Raw genomic sequence first — 13,379 nt, 5'->3', positions numbered from 1 at the left:
TGGTCCAGCCACATTCCAAGGGGCTCATCATGTTCTCACCTAGACTGGTGTCATTCAGGCATAACTCCAGTAAAGTCAATGGAGTTACACTGGGGTTTTATCCCAATATTAAAGAAAGAAGAATCAGGGTCTATTTTTATTTATACTACAGTAGCACCCATCAGTCCCAATTGAGATCAGAGCCCCACTGTGCCAGGTGCTGTACAACTGTATATTAAAAGTCCCTTCGCTGAAGAGCTTACATTCTAAATAGACAAAACAGACAATGGGGAAACAGAGGCACAGGGAGACGTACTGACTTTCTTGAGATCATGCTGCATGTCAGTGGCAGACACATGACTCCTAGCCCAATGCCTCATCCACTAGACCTCACGAGGAGGTATGGTTTGACCTGCCTCTCCCAGTTTTTTGAGGGCACTTCAGTCTAGTTAGGCTGCTGCTTCGTTAGACTGTATTAACCGCAGTCCAGACCACACCCATCTGTTCTGCTACTTGCAGACTGGGCAAAGAACGAAAGGGAGGGGGAACTAGTGCACATCTGGTGTACTTTGCATTTCCCGTGGTGGCTAAAACAAATCACAGACTGCACACAGCACAGCTACATTTGGGGAGGGGTTTTTAATATATAATTTAAATTGACTGTTTACTTTATTTCCTCTTACAACCCGAACACTGGCACTGCAGAGGTTCTCCTCATTAGCTTAGCAGAATTCTGGGTGTAGGCCCATGTGCAAAGAATTTTGGGAGCAGTTTCCGTTTGTTTCTGTCTCTCCCATCATCTGATGTTAATTACCTTTTTTTTAATAAATAGTTAATATTTTCATTTACATTTTGCAAATGTATTTTGTGATGGCGGTTCCCCCTCTCCTCCCCTTCGTTCAGTTCTCTCTCACACTATTAGTGACATCACTGTCTCCTGGCGACATTCTGAAAAGGTTAGTGCTTGTAAAGAATGTTTGGCTGTGACTTGTTGTTGGCAGGTTTGGAGCTGGAACTGGCAGATGAGTCAGCCATATGACTTCCATTTCCTGGCCCGCAGTCACTGTCCTCCTGGCTTCTATAGAAAGCACAAGCCACTGTCGTGCTCAGGAGTAAAGCTGATCGGGATTTTTTTTGATACATTGTTTTTTGCAGAAAAACGCCAATTCATCACAACCAAAACTGTTCATGAAACAGTGTCAGGGTTGATGAAACACTCAACTTGAAACATTCCTAGTTAAAAATAATAGCTTTGAGCTTGTCGAAACAGGACATTTCAATATTGGGGAGCGAGAAGGTTTCTGGGTTTTGAGTCAAAATGACTTTTCATTTTGAAATGTTGATAATTTTACACTGAAACACAAGGAAACAGTCACAATCAAAACCAGATTGCACAGTTATAATTTGGGGGGCTTTTTGGTTCACAACATTTTTCAAAATTTCAGCTTTTTGTCTAGTTTCAGGATGGGAAATTACTTTTTAAATCTGGAAAATTGTTGTGAGATGAGAAAAACCCTTTCCTGTCCAGCCTTGCTCAAGAGCATCAGGTCAATGTCATCCTAGTTATGCTCCTCAGATGAGGTCTGAACCGTATTATGCTTTCATTTTCGCACTTCCAAGATGGTGGCTGTGGCGCTTCAGGGCTAGACCTTCCTGCCTGGCAGGGGCAGCCAAAAGGACCATCTCAGGGTATGTCTCTTGTTTGATTGGATTGTAGAGATTGCTTCAGGAACAGATAAGGTCTTATTTCCATTTGTAAAACACCCATTGTCACTCACTCCTTTTCATATGGATCCTCATTCTCATGCCTTTGATCGGCCTGAAATTTGCCCAACTTCTGGGATCTGTCATTGCCCTGACACCTGCCTGCCAAGTTCCTTTCTGCCTCCCTGGAGCTGCTGCTCAAAAGTAAACATGCTGTCAACAAACTGACCATGATGCTCTGCTTTGAAATAGTGCTGAATGGAGTGAGATGCAGCTTTTCTTGAAGGAGCCACAGGCTGAGAAAATGGAATGAGATGCTGCTGACACATGAGAGAGAATATATCTGTGTCACTTCGCTGTCTTAGTTATTTCTAAGGCTGATGACCCCTGTTTCTAAGCACTACTGTACAGTGTTTCACATGGCCACCTCTGGGTCTTACATTGAGATAAGATGGAAAATATAGAGAAAGAGATGAGCTGACACACCAAACTCTGGCAAAAACCCAACTCTGCCTCTTCCCGAGGCTCAATTGAGGGCAACTATTCCAGTCATCAGGGACGGCGCTTCCATTTAGGCGACCTAGGCGGTCGCCTAGGGCACCAGAATTCGGGAGGGCGGCAGGCTGCTCCGGTGGACCTCTGGCAGGGTCTGCCTGCGGAGGGTCCGCTGGTCCCGCAGCTCCAGTGGAGCATCCCACAGGCATGCCTGTGGCAGGTCCACTGGAGCCGCGGGACCGGCTTGGGGCGGAGAAATAGCTAGAGCCGGCCCTGTGCCTAGGGCGCCAAAAACCCTGGCGCCACTCCGGCCAGTCATGCTTGGCACTGTACTGAGATGGAAGATTCCTTCCTGCCCCCTGCTGGTGTGTTCAATTTAGCCCCTGACACGGAGGTTTAATAGAGCTCCACTAGTATTGCCACAAGTACTCCTGTTCTTTTTGCGGATACAGACTAACACGGCTGCTACTCTGAAACAAATTTCTGTGTATAGATTGTAGGTGCTTTGAAGTAGGGAATGTCTTTTCAATATAAGTGCACACTGCACCCGGCACCACAGGGTCCTGATCCCTGATTAGGGCCATTGGGTGCTATTACCACTCAAATAGCAATACCAGTAAAGTGTCTGATAGGGTCACCTTTCAGTTAGCCGGCTTCTCGCATTGGATGCAGAGGAGACGTTCTTGAACTTCACTTGCTTTCATAAGCCTGTACAATGCAGAAAGACCCACATCTTTCATGGCGAATTGAGCCCTGATGATTTTCCTTGATGGTCAGAAATGAGAACTAAAGGATTTAACAAATGTTTTATTGACCAGCTGTGGGGCTTTCACATCAGTTTCCCAGCCTTCTGGGTCACTTCCATTCATTTAATATTCCCTACTTGAAAAATGACTCTTTGACTCTTATTTCTGAATCCTTTTCTCTCTAGCTTCACGGCTGCTTTTGTAGTTCCGTCATATCGTCTCTGATGTTCTGAATGCAGTTACTGAGGCTGACATAATCTCTGTGAGGGATAAAGGAATATGCACTTGTAGATTAACCCCCTGGCCCTCCCTTGACTGATGGAGCTGGGTGTTCTCAGGCGTCTAGATCTGAATTATTTTAATATTGAAATCAGTCAAGGACATGGAGAGGGTAGCCAGGATTGTATGGGTAGCCCCCTCCATGCCTGAATGAATGCCAGACACCAATCCGATGGCAGCACAGTTAACAGCAAAGACTCCCAGGCAACGGAAGAATGACTTTTGCAAACTACACAAAGGAATTGATCTCAGCAGAGCTGAACTACTGGCAAGGGCCTTACCCCTCTCCCACTGAAGTTAGCAGGAGAGGCTGCCATTGGCTTTATTGGGAGCAGGCCCTAAGTGAGGGGAGAATTTGGTGTGTTTCTGACTGGATCCCTCCTGTTTTCCTCTCTCACCTCACAGCTGCAGCACGAGAACTTTAAGAATCTGCCTTGTTGTTGTCTGATCAGAGATGAGATGAGACTTCGCTGCATGAAAAAAAAAATTGCTTGAATGATGAATCTTCTCCCACCCCATCTTTGAGCTTCTGTTTAATTCATGAATGGATGGAGTCTGAGCACATATCCTAGAGCTCTTCTCGGAGCTTAGGGTCCCTAGGAGTGAATTCTTGTCTCTTCCCTTTCTCAGTGCATGAGGTTCATGCTGATTAATAGCTCTTTTAAAGTTAGGGATAAACTCTACAAACTGTTTTATTGGGCATAGGACTTCATTCTCCTCTCTGTCATTCCACTGAAGTGCCTCCTGATTTACACCAGTGTAAGAGCCTGTAGTAGCCTGTAGCATCCATTGACGCAAGGCTTGATTCTCCTCTCCCTTTTGCACTATTGTAACTCCAATGGGGTCACTCTTGATTTATACTGATATAACTGAGAGCAGAACTGGGCTCGTGATATGCACCAGTACTATCTCTGATGAGTTATGAAATTTTTACTATTCTCAAAACAGTGAGCAAACAACCAATACATCTTCACTTGTCCTAGTCAGGTGCCACACCAGCCTTTGTGTCAGTGAATAAGTATCTGCAATTAGCTGGTTATTCCCTCTTGCTATTTGTAAGCAAATTTCCCTGCTTTCTCAGAGAATGCCTGTATCTGTGGACACTAAGCTTGCAGTGATGGTTTGCATATTTAATACTGAGAAAATGAATTATTATTTTTGCAAGATAAATGATCATTACATTTAAATAATAGATCAGCCTGCATCTCAGAGGAAGCAATGATCTGAAAGAGTAATGACAGGCAAGGTGATGCAATAAAGATAACCTGAAAGCCAGATTATTCTGAAAATGCTAAATACTTAAATAGCTCTTTTTGGTCAGTTGCTGCAATTAAGGCATGGTGTTATGCTCCTGCTTGGGGACACACTGCAGTTCTTCAATGCCTGATCTACATGCGTCTCCAGAACTTTCCTAGAGACAGTAACCCCTGGTCTTTAATTAGAACCTGCATAAGAAGTAGCCTGAGGCAGAGGAAGCAAATTGAGTTATGCGGATGTACATCAGCAGAGAATCTGTCCCTATGTCGATTATTTGATCTTGTTGTCCAGTCACAACTCACACGTGTTTGATAAAAGCTACTAACAAAAAATCTCCTGCATTTCTGACTCCCTTTCTGTTTGAAATGTCTTAAATGCTTTCGCTACCAGCAGCCAGGTATGAGGAATTAGCTGGACACCCCAGAATGCCATCAAGCCCCGTGTCCATGAGCAAGAACAAATTCCACCTTTCCTTTGTGCACAAAGGGAGCATCTCTCTGTGAGTGCTGATACAGTGCTGATCACCATGATACCCGAGCACCTTGCAGAGGGACAAATGAAAAGAGCTCAGAAGTAATAGCAGTAAGGGTGGCTCATTGGTTTGGCTTGGTTGTGTAGGCCCTAGCAGAGCCTTGTCGTCATTAAGGTTCTCCATGGGTTCATATAGTTCTCTTTGCAATGTCTCAGTCTTCATGCGCTACCTCAAGAGAGACCTGAGTTGGGGTGCTACCTTGGAGCAATTGTTCCTGAACCAGATGGAGGTTGGGAAACTTTGTATAGGTGAAGTCCCAGAATTACAACCTGAGCTCCCAATTCTGAAAGGCATTTGAAGCACGTCAGTAGCGCTCACAGGAGGATCATAATCCCTGTGGCTTCAATGTCCTGTAAGCACATGCACATTTACGTCCATCCCCCACCCAGATATACTTGGTGATGGTGGATGAAGACAAGATTGAATGGATTAGCCAGTCCAAACCCTGTACTCCAACAGCATCAGAAGGGCCTCTTGGAGGAACTGGACATACGGGGGAGCAGGTTTAGCTTGATCTAGCTCTGGTTTTGCTTTGATGGATAGATTTTGGGTAAGGAATGAATCAATTGCACTATAAAATCTCTATGGCTAGAAATTCCATGCTTGAAGAATAAGTGTATACCAGCAGGACTATACTAGCTGGCATAGGATTGCTAACAATCCTTTATTACAAGGGATGTCCCTTATTTGTTCATCTCTGTACAACAAGATCAGGATCAAAAAGCAGCAAGAAATACCCCTGGTGAATGTACGTGGGAGTACTGATTATTAATTATTATTAATAATAATGATAATAGTAATATTGTGAGGACACTGAGGTGGGGGTGCTAAAAAAACAGTCTCTTATTTTTGAAATACAGATTTGGCAACCCTGCACACCTAAACAAGATGGTGACAGTGATTGTGAAATGCTCAACGAGATTAGAGGGACTTCAAAGGCAGAAAACAATAATGGAAGATTTCAGCTATCCTTGTATCGACTAGGAACATGTCACTTCAGGAAGAGATGCAAAGATAAAATTTCTAGACACGTTAAATTATGCTTCTTAGAGAAGCTCGTCCTGGAACCCACCAGGGCAGAGACACAATTCTTGATATAGCCCTAAGTGGAGCACAGGATCTGAACCAAAAGGTGAATATAGCTGAACCTCTTGGTAATAGCACACCATCCTTGTGAGGGGAAAAATGCCAAGTAAACCCATCATAGTAGCATTTAACTTCAAAAAGGGAACTATAAAACATGCAGAAGCTAGTAAAATGGAAATTAAAAGGAACAGTCACTAGATGAAATGCCTACAAACTGCATGGAGAGTATTACTGATTTTCAGAATAGAGGCTCAAACTAAATGTATACCCGCCCAATAAATAAATAAATAAAATTAAATAAAAATATTAAGAGGACCAAAAAATGCCACCCTGATTAAACAGAAGAGTAGGTTATAGGCAAAAAGGCATCTTTTAAAAATTGTAAGTCAAATCCTAGTGAGGAAAATAGAAAGGAGCATAATCTCTGGCAAGTCAGGTGTAAAAGTATAATAACGCAGATCCAGAATTTGAAGAGCAACTAGCTAAGGAGATACAAAAACTAACAGCAAAAATTTTAAATACACCAGAAGCAGGAAGCATGTCAAGCAGTGAGTGGGGCCATTGGATGATCAAGATGCTAAAGAAACATTCAAGGAAGACAAAGTCATTGCAGAGGAGCTACATAAATTCATGGCATCGGTCACTGCAGAGGATATGGGGGAGATCTTCACACCCAAACCATTCTTTTTAGGCGACAAATCTGAGGAACTATCCCATACTGAGGTTCAATAGAGAAGAGTTTGGAACAAATAGACAACAGATCACCAGGACCAGATGGTATTCACTCAAGAGTTCTGAAGGAACTCAAATATAAAATTACAGAACTACTAACTTTAGCATGTAACCTACAGCCTAAATCAGCCTCTGTACCAGATGATTGGAGGAGGATGGCTAATACAGTGCTGATTTTAAAAAAGGCTCCAGGCCATCCTGGCAATTACAGGCTGGTAAGCCTAACTTCAGTACCAGGCAAATTGGTTGAAACTATAGTAAAGAACAAAATTATTGGACACATAGATAAACACGATATGTTGGGGGAGAGTCAACATGGCTTTTTGTAAAGGGAAATCATGCCTCACCAAGCTATTAGACTTCAAGGGTGTGAACATGCATGTGGACGAGAGTGATCCAGTAGATATAGTGTACTTAGTTTTATAGAGCAGTGGCTCTCAAGCTTTCTAGACTACTGTACCCCTTGCAGGAGTCTGATTTTTGTCTTGCGTACTCCCAAATTTCACCTCACTTAAAAACTACTTTCCAGTACTTACAAAATCAAACAAATATACAAAAGTGTCACAGCACACTATTACTGAAAATTTGTGTACTTTCATTTTTACCACATAATTATAAAGTAAATCAATTGGAATATAAATATTGTACTTACATTTCAGTGTATAGTATATTGTGCAGTATAAACATGTCATCATCTGTATGAAATTTTAGTTTGTATTGACTTCACTAGTTATTTTTATGTAGCCTGTTATAAAACTCTAGATGAGTTGATGTACCCCCTGGAAGACCTCTGTATGCCCCCATTTGAAAACCGCTGCCTTTGACAATCTGTCTCTTCGGCCCATATTCTCAAAGGTATTTAGGCTCCTAACTTATATTGGAATTAATGGGTGTTAGGTGCCTCAATACTTTTGAGGTTGAGGTCCTTTGTGCCTTAATTTTGCAGAAGTTCAAATTGCTGACATAACTCCTCTGAATCCAATGAAAACTTCACTGAAGGTATGCTAGGAGAGAATTTGGCCCAGATTCTCTAAGACTTTTACCTATGATGGCTTGAAGTGTCCACTGTTGTGATTTGCTGTTTTTCTTCATGTTCCTCTTTCTTTCTTCTGTGAGAGGCTTAGCACATCACACAAGGAACTAAAAGCCCTCAACTCCCTGTGTTCTCTGCTCCATTGTGCAATGAAGAGAGAAGCATGGCCACCTTGGTCATGAGCAAATGGGACATAGGTGTCTGATGGGGAGGGACTCAGGAGGCCCTCATAAATGGGAAGTGGTAACACACATTTCTCCCTCCCCTTCACAAAACCGACCATTTCCCCTCCACTAAATCCCCTCATAACCCATTGACCAGGTGGGAAGGGGAGTGGCCAGCAACAGATGGAGAAGTCAAGGAGCAGCTTCAGCATCATTTATTCATCCTCTGCAGTCCATAATCTCAACCTTGTGATGATCTATTCACTTGCAGTACATTATTTAGCCACTAGACATCTCAGGGTGCTGAATAGAATTCCAGACAGAGCATAGCCTCTGATAAACAAAGATGACAAAGCTGGAATGCAAGCTATGTGGAAGCCTAGTTGTATTTGTAGCTTTTTTCTTTACTAAATAGCATGACAGGCCTCGTACCTAGTGATGATTTGGCAATTGGAGTTGAGATCTAATTGGAGCCTTCAGGGAAAATGGCAGTTTTTTTCTTTTTTACTGTATTTCCAACACTATTGTACCCTTCCACTTCCCAGGGAACAATAGAAGGGGAAGTTGCTAAACATATTGCTTAATGCACTTCAGGAATCAGATACTCCAGTGATGAAGGCCACAAAAGACCCTGAATAGAATAGAAGAGTAGAATGTACAGTCTCTAGGATTAATTTGGTCTCTAGGATTAATTTGTTCTTCCCTGTACATTTTATTTTTTTGCAAGCAGGATACACAGCATGCTAATAAATAAGACTTTGTAATGTAATTTTAAACATTCTCTTTAGAGAATTAATTCCTATTTAATATCAGGGACAGTGATATTTTGGTTTATTATTTAATTACAGAAAATGCAAATGTAAATGGATTCAGAGATTTAATTCTGGTAGGTTTAAATTACCTACTTACATTACTTAATATTCTGTTCAAGATGATACTGTATCTGGCTGTACTATATTTAGGGTGTGAAGTTTAATTATGCATTTTGATTGTACTCTCTTATTTAAGTTGCATAATAAGTTTGCACAAATTCTGTTTTATAGTGAAGTACTTGGAAGTAATTAGCAACATAGTGTAACACATTGGGTGTACAGGCCTCATCTCAGTCACCTCATGACAACCACAATGCAAGCAGTGGGCTGGCACAAATGTGAAAACAGAATTTGGCCTGTTGTCTTTAGCCTCATCTGTATCACCTGGAAATTTACACTCCTGTTTTTTTGGGGATGTTGCTCTAACAAAGCTTGTTCACCTAGTACTAATCTGTGCCATATAAACCACTGCCTTCAAGGGACACAATCAGCTTGAAATCTAGTTCATCTGAAGCTCATGTTTAACTTTAATCAATTTCTGTCAGCGCCTAAGGGATTTAAGTACGGGTCTGAAGTTAAGCAAGTGCTTAACGCCCAGATTTTGAAAGGTCTAACTGATCTAGAAGCTACATCTCATTTTCAAAAGTGATTTAGCCAGCATAGGATGACCATACTTCACAAAAGAAAAACTGGGACACTGCGTGGTAGCCCAAGCTCCTCCTCTCCCTGCCCCATGGGGCTGGCTCGAGCTGCTCGTCCAAGCCCCCCTCCCCATGAAGGCTGGCCCCAGCTGCTCGCCTGTGCCTGCCCCCCCTCCCCACGTGGGGCTGCAGTCGCTACTCACCCGAGCCCTGCCTGCCTCCCATGCGGGGCAGGGGTTACTGCTCACCTGAGCCCTGCCTGCCTCCTGTGCAAGGCTGGGGCTTGCGTTGCTGCTTGCCTGTCCCCTGCCCAAGCCCTGCCCCGCCACCCCCCACACAGGGCTGGTGTCCCTGCTCAGCCCCTCACTCCCACATGTTCCTCTGCACCCCATGTTTTGGACAAAAGTGAGCATTTGTTCCATTTGCTCTTGCCAACTGATCACGTCGGGGCACTTAGAAGCCAAAATCCCATTAACAGTCAATAAGATTTTGGCACCTAAAATGAAAAATTAGATGTAGGCTCCTAAATCAGTTAGACGTTGCAACACTCAGCATAGCAAGGCCTACATACCTTTTAAAAACCAAGCCGACGTGTTTTGATGAACTGGAGTGTTTCTCCAGTTCAGGGCCTCAGTCAATTTCAAATATTGAATTTAAAGTACTTTTAAAGACTCATATCTGAGACCACTGCCAAATGTTTTGGTTTTGCAATCACTTTTTCCTATATGTTTGTTCTTCAGATATTTTCCCTCTCATCTGGTCATGTGTGAAACATCTACGCAAACAACACAGGAAGCAGCCTAGCCTAGAGCCTGATTCAAAGCTCACTGGTGCCAATAGATGCACTCAATGGGCTTTGGATTCATGCTGTGAGAGCACAATCTGTCAGACACTTATACACGTGACCGGTTTCAGAGCGGTAGCCATGTTAGTCTGTATCAACAAAAACAATGAGGAGTCCTTGTGACTAAATAAAAAAATAAGTGTTAGTGCCACAAGGCTTCCTCGTTGTTTATACACACGAGTAAGTTGTGTGTGTACTGTGACAAAGTTCCTCCTCTACCTTGGTGGGTCCTGTACTTATTGGCAGATTTGCTCACCTCAGTGATCTTCCCCACAGTTAGGGTCAACTCCTCCTGTGTCTGATCAGGAGTTGGGAGGTTTGGGGGGAACCCGGGCCCACCCTCTACTCCGGGTTCCAGCCCAGGGCCCTCTGGATTGCAGCTGTCTATAGTGCCTCCTGTAACAGCTGCATGACAGTTACAACTCCCTGGGCTACTTCCCCATAGCCTCCTCCAAACACCTTCTTTATCCTCACCACAGGATCTTCCTCCTGGTGTCTGATAACACTTGTACTCCTTAGTCCTCCAGCAGCGCGCACACGCACGCACACACGCACGCACACCCCTCCTCCTTGTGCCTCTTGCTCACAGCTCCTCACATGCACTTCCTCTCCTCTGGCTCCTCCTCACCTGACTGGCGTGAGCTCCTTTTTAAACCCAGGTCCCCTGATTAGCCTGCCTTGATTGGCTGCAGGTGTTCTAATCAGCCTGTCTATCTTAATTGGTTCTAGCAGGTTCCTGATTACTCTAGTGCAGCCCCTGCTCTGGTCACTCAGGGAACAGAAAACTATTCATCCAGTGACCAGCATATTTGCCCTCTACCAGACTCCTGTACCCCACTGGTCTGGGTCTGTCACAGTACCTAAACACAGGACCGGTGCAACCATTTAGGCGGACTAGGCGGTTGCCTAGGGCGCCGAGATTTGGGGGTGCCAAAAAGCGCCCCCAAATTTTTTTTAAATGGTTGAGCAGCCGCTGCTGCTAGGACAGAGAGGGAGTCTGAGCTGCTGACGGGAGCCAGCAGCCCAGAGGTATCCCCTGGGTCAGGGCGCCGCCTCAGCAGCCAGCAGCCCAAGGGGTCCCCTGGCCCAGGGAAACCCCGGGCTGCCGGCTGCCGCGGAGGCGCTCTGACCCTGGGTCAGGGCGCCGCTACGGCAGCCTGCAGCCCAGGAACCCTCTGGGTCAGGGCACCGCCGCAGCAGCCGGCAGCTCAAGGTGTCCCCTGGGTCAGGGCGCCGCCAGAGGGGGAGGCAGGCAGCTCCAGTGGACCTGCCGCAGTCGTGCCTGCAGGAGGTCCGCTGGTCCGCGGCTTGGATGGAGCTGCCGCAGTGGTGCCTGCGGACAGTCAGCTGCTTGCGCAGCTTGGGTGGACCGCCCGCAGGCACGACTGCGGCAGCTCCACCGGAGCCGCAGGACCAGCGCACGAGGCGGCGAAATTGCCATCCACCGAGGGCGCTCAAAACCCTAGCACAGGTCCTGCCTATACATCTGTCTTTTTAAAGTACATATTTTTTATTTAATCTGGGTTTGCATTAGATCAAATGTTTGGAAAGTATTTTATACTTCAGTGTAGTTATAAGTTTAATTAAGGTCAGAAGGGCAATGGTAAAAAAATGGCAGGACTTGCTCGGGTGGTAATAATTTATTACAGTGAACAATCAGTCGTTTAATGGAATCACATGTGGTGGCTTAATTGATGCTTGTCTGCATCCTTCTTGTATTCCTATCAAGATTTGAATCAGGTCCCTCTTTGTCTATAAACTGCAGCTCTGCTAGGTGAGCTAAAACACACCCCGGGTGGCCCTGTTCAGTCAGAGCCGTGCTGAGCCTGTCTCAGCTAGAAGCTGCACTTTAACTTTGCATATTACTTTTCTCATTACTGTCAGAATTGGAGAGTTGCTATAACTATGCAAGAATGAGCAGCATTTTATTCTGCTTCATATGTCATCCACAAAATTCAGAATCTGACTCTCTAATAAATAGTTTTTCCTACCTATCGGGCTTTGGATTCTGGATTTCAGCAGCACAACTCGCATCTCTCGGCTGTCATGTAGCCTGACTCCACACCACCAGGTATAAAAGCCAGCAAGCAGAATCCACCTCTAGCATCTTGCCTCATGGTATATGAAGAACTTTTATTCTTTTTCTCTGTAGCATGCAGGTCATTTGCTGCCCAAGGGACCCTCAGCGTGGATTGTCTATTCTCCATTTTAAATATACATCATGCCTAACGGCACTAAGAGTGCAAATGGGGTCACATTCCTTGTTCATGGCTATACTACAGTGTCTTTCCTCAGGCCACAACCACACTAGCTCCTGATGAAAGTGAAGTTGATCAATTACTGTGGAGTGGCACAGGACCTCAGTATATAATTCTCCTTTTGAAGCAAATGGCAGTTCCTAAAGTGGTTTTCTCTCACTCCCCTAAAGCAAAGAGCAGGAACTGTCAACATATAGGAACTTGCCCAAGTAATGATCAAACCAGAGACAGGACATGAAGTACGGACTTTGAGAGCAGAGAGAGCAGCAGAGAGATGGCTCCAGCGACACACCTGGGGCCTGTTGATTAATCTCTTTTCAATGTTACTAATATTTTTAAACTTAATCAGTTTTTCTTGACCATTAATAGGTTACTTATGGTACAACTAGGTCTAATTTCCAGTGCAGAGCTGAATCTGTAATATCTGTCTCATGGAGACTGAAGTACAGAAAGCCCAACTGCAGCTGGACATAAGACTACAATTCCAGCTGAGGGTTAGCTTCATTATCAAGTCCACCAATCCTTTCCTAGTTCCACCCAGTGAAATGATGGCCTCATCTGGACAGCTCAAGGGATACTATTATTCAAAAGCAGCCAGGTTTAGATTAAGCAGCAAAGAATCCTGTGGCACCTTATAGACTAACAGACGTTTTGGAGCATGAGCTTTCGTGGGTGAATACCCACTTCGTCAGATGCATGTAGTGGAAATTTCCAGGGGCAGGTATATATATAGGCAGTCAAGCTAGAGATAATGAGGTAGTTCAATCAGGGAGGATGAGGCCCTGTTCTAGCAGTTGAGGTGTGAAAACCAAGGGAG

This window comes from Gopherus evgoodei, chromosome 11, assembly GCF_007399415.2.
Source record: "Gopherus evgoodei ecotype Sinaloan lineage chromosome 11, rGopEvg1_v1.p, whole genome shotgun sequence".
NCBI lineage: Eukaryota > Metazoa > Chordata > Testudines > Testudinidae > Gopherus > Gopherus evgoodei.
The sequence above is the reverse complement of the archived record's forward strand: the minus strand, read 5'-3'. Positions refer to the sequence as shown.